This window comes from Etheostoma spectabile, chromosome 2 (genome assembly GCF_008692095.1).
Source record: "Etheostoma spectabile isolate EspeVRDwgs_2016 chromosome 2, UIUC_Espe_1.0, whole genome shotgun sequence".
Lineage (NCBI taxonomy): Eukaryota > Metazoa > Chordata > Actinopteri > Perciformes > Percidae > Etheostoma > Etheostoma spectabile.
Genome location: NC_045734.1, coordinates 8,488,745 through 8,492,942, shown reverse-complemented (window position 1 = coordinate 8,492,942; position 4,198 = coordinate 8,488,745). Strand labels below are relative to the sequence as shown.

The following is a 4,198-nucleotide window of genomic DNA, read 5'->3' as shown; positions in this document are numbered from 1 at the left end:
AACCCTCGTTTACAACAGACTCCCCAGGGCACTTGGTTGTTCCACGGCTTTAGTCCAGAGTGAAATACATTGACGCCTACTGCCATGAATTCAAGGTTCTGACTTTTGTGGACTCCCTGACTTTTGTGGACTCCCTGACTTTTGTGGACTCCCTGACTTTTCCTCTAGCACCGTCAGCAGGTTAAAGTTTTTTTATTTAGTCTGTAAAATCTCCACATTTCTGTCCCATCAGATTCTTTTCCACCTGACATGAACATGGGATTGTCACTCGGTTGGTTCACACACAAACATGTTCCCCTCAGGATGAATTGTAATAACTGATAACTGTTAAGTGATCGCATAACTTTTAATCATGCGCTTTCATTAGGTCAAACTTTTAATATGTTCAGTTCTTTGGTTTATGACCAAATACTTAAATATTAACCTACTAAACGCTAAACTAAGATGGAATACATGGCAAACATTACACCTGCCAAAGATCAGTATGATAGCATTGTCTGAGCACGTTAGCCTCTGAGAGCCACTGTACTACTGTACTAGTGTAGCTGTAGACCCTCAGTCTTGTTTTTAAATTATTTACAGCATCAACAAAATGCCTAAATGTTTGTACAGCCCAAGATGTCTCTTTAGTAAGATTTTCAATCTTTATAGCGGAGTTCTCTCCTTGGCATCAAGCTGCTTTAAGCTACCTCGAGCAAACTGTGGAACCCCGCTAAATCACAGCCTACTGTATGTGTCGGCAAACAATTCCTAACAGGTCGAGCTAAGAGCTGATGTGATTCATTTTCTATTTTTTTCTGTGCAACAAAAGCAAAACTTTCTAGCTTATCTCTCTTGCTGTCATTCAGCTTTATCGGCAAGGTAATCTGCTGTTTGTTGCCCCCAACTCTTTCGACATTTATAGCTGTTATAAATTATGCAAACTTCTAAAAAACTTGTATTCGCTCTTTGCTGTTTGACTGATAAATTAGTGGGTTTGTCATTTTCACCAAAAAAGTAAGTAATCTTAATTAACTACAAATCAATACTGAACTGTGAAGTACTGTAGATAATACTGCTCGTATACAGTTTAAAAAAAAAGATTCAACAAGGTGTAAAGAGATAATACAACACCTCTAGTTGCCAGTTGGTCTGTCATTGTTTGCTTTTCATGTCAGCTGGATGTTTGTAGCTGCATGGCACCAAGGATCTCACAATGTAGCGTTGACAAATTTATGTTGCAAGAACAATCATGTCTTTTCCATCAGTGGAAAAAATGGATCCGGGGGTCCATCATTTTTTGCTTCTTTGCATTAGGTAACATTCAAAATGTATCATCCATGGTAAGAACAGACATTTGTAGGCATGACATAATGACCAATTACTATTAGAATAATTTATAAATAATAAAACCCATTACTGTCCACGAAGACAAACGTTTGTATATGCGGGCACTTGCACACATGTGAATCCAAACCTTTGGTCCTAATCTGGTGCTTGATATTGAAATATATGACTCCACATATTCTGTATATGCATTGATATATTACGCCTGTACAAAGACCTTGATCTCCTCAGTGTCATCTCTCATTACTCTCAGCTTCTTCAGCCGAGTCAAGATGGTGGTGTTGACTTTCCCGTCCTGCAAGCCATTCCGGAGAGGGAGCGGCCATGGAAATGTCACTCCCAACGAGATCTTAATTAACACTCTCAATCATAATGAGCTTGCAGGCAGCCAACACATAGATCAATGAAGAACCATTTTACTATTCAAAGGAAGCACATACCAAGTCATTTAAAAGGTATCTTGCCAATTAAATTATATGCCAGGTCTTGTTACAACAAGAAGAAACCACAGGGCAGTTTAAAAGCGTGTTAAAAGTATTTGTCCTGAAAACATTTCCAGCCCACTTTCCATATTTCTTCACAACTACTGTATCTCCTTTTACTATCTCATTTAAAAACTGAATTTGGTTTGAAGGCAGGAGAGTTGCATCATTTGAAGGCCATTTGGTCCTATTTACTTCCCACTTGGTATAAATATAGATAAAAGTAATAATAATAGATAAAAGTAATGCAAGGAAAAAATGCCCTTAAAGACAAAAGCTTAGGCTGCTCCACAGGGGCTTATAGTGCCCCCCCCCCCCCCCCCCCCCCCCCCCCCCCCCCCCCAAAAAAAAAGACTGCAATGTTACTTTTAAATGTTAATGTTGAAAAATTTGGGATTCACCTGTTTTTTCCATATTTATGCACATTGAAAATGAACACATTTTAGTACAATGCAAATACATTAAAGAACCATATATGTGGACTAAGATAAGATGACTAGTCGCCTATAAGCATTGTAATGGTGCAAAAAGTCAAACTTCAGAGGCATCTCATCAATAGCCTTTATGGGAATGTAAATGTACATCCAAGTGACAAAATTGGTTTATACAAGTTAGGCTTAGAACAATTAGCCTTGCATGGTTGTCTATATAGGAGTAACGAGGCTATTTATTTTAAAATGGAAGAAGTAGAAAGTACAGATAATTGCGTGAAAATGTAAGGAGTAGAAGTAAAAAGTAATATAAAAAAATAATTACTCCAGTAAAATATGGATACCTAAAATTTCTACTTGAGGTAACGAAGTATTTGTACTTTGTTACTTGACACTTCTGCCGACCGGGGTTGTTGCAGTATAAGCTGTGTTTTATACCTGCACTATAAAAAATGTTCTTCCATTCAACAATCTCTGCTGCCTCTTTTTTTTTTTTTTATCGTGCCTCTTAGGAATTCAACAAGGCAGGGAAGACGGATGTTCAGGATGTTTGCGGGGATGATTCGTATCCCCTTATGTAGCAAATGGAAGGATGCAGTGTCGCCCATGGTCATTTAGCATCAGACAGCCTATTGTGCCATTTATCGCATGTAATCAATCACACGCACAGTATGTATTGTGAATTATAATGTAAAGCAAATCTAATTAAGCGTTTACCGTTTTAGTTGTAGAAACAACCTCAGAAAATCACTTTCTTTTTCTGGTTATCAATTGTAGTGACAATGTGGGATAGAGTCACATAAACCTCAACCATCAGTACCTAATGCAAACAAAACCACTGACAGCCTATAAATGTATTATTTGTCACTTCTGTTCTGCAGAACACTCATTAAATGTTTTATTCAGCCCCGCCAATTAGGGCAGACAACCCAGTTAAGGGACCTACTGCAAATGAAGTTGAGTCTTAATCTACACTCTCTGCATCAGATATCAGAAAAGTTTTCATTTCCCCTCTGCTTGTTTTTCTTTTGCTTGAATTTCCTGGTTTAATGATGTGATGTGAGGATAAAAAAATGTCTGTTTTCAGTTTGTGAAAGATGCATTAAAGACGTGCACAAAATGACAACAAGGCCCCTACAGTGTTATTTATAATGGAGGTACAGTAGAAAGGAAGTGTAGTTATTGTTTATGATTTGATTTTCAATAATTCCAGGGTACAGCATATCCCGTGGCCTGTGGCTTTAGAGCACACTTCACAGTCTGAGAGAAAAACTAATAAAGGCTAGCTTTATGTCCTGTGAAATTAAATTCAACATGCTGTATGGACACATATATATGTTTTTTGTCCATTTGTTTCGCAGTCTTCCTCCTTATTGCGCCTCCTGACTTACACATATATCACAATGCAGCTTTTTAGATTTCTTTATCTGCTGTGCATATTTTGTTTTACGATATATATTCAGTGGTGTGAGAAACTGAGAAACAGAGAGCCGTTAATGTTATGGTCTGGTTGTAGTTTGTTGATTCATGGGTGCACAACAGGCCCTTGTTGAAGCGCCGGGGATGTTGGATATTTGTTGTGCCCCGGCTGTTGTGAAAGTCATCGTTGGCTAAGGAAGAAAGTAATCAGATGGCTGTCTCTGCAGTCTAACAAACTGCCCCCAGGAGCTCTCTTTATCCTTTTCTCTCTCTGCTTCTCAACTAGTGTTTGGCCTGTGCCTGCAGGATGAGCTCCTGAGAGTCTGGTTCTGATCTTTCCACATCTCTCCCTCTCTCTAGATCACTAGCTTTTCTGAGCTGTAACAGGACACCCGCTAGTGCATTGATAGACCCATTGACAACCTGTTTCTCTTGTCCGAGCTATACTAAGTTTTTACCTAACACATCTTCATTCAGGAGTTTTCCTGGCTCAAAATGGGCCTTGGGGGGGGGGTTGGGGGGGTGGGATATGCATGGCAG

At 38.9% G+C, this 4,198-nt stretch overlaps 1 long non-coding RNA gene across 1 annotated transcript in view; it reads right to left on the bottom strand.

Moving 5' to 3' along the window:
• Positions 1-1,850: 1,850 nt before the first annotated feature.
• LOC116697107 (uncharacterized) overlaps positions 1,851-4,198 on the bottom strand; it is an 18,181-nt gene continuing 15,833 nt past the window's right edge. The window contains exon 3 of the long non-coding RNA XR_004333920.1: positions 1,851-1,869. This is a non-coding gene — a long non-coding RNA (uncharacterized LOC116697107). The remainder of the gene's footprint in view (positions 1,870-4,198) is intronic.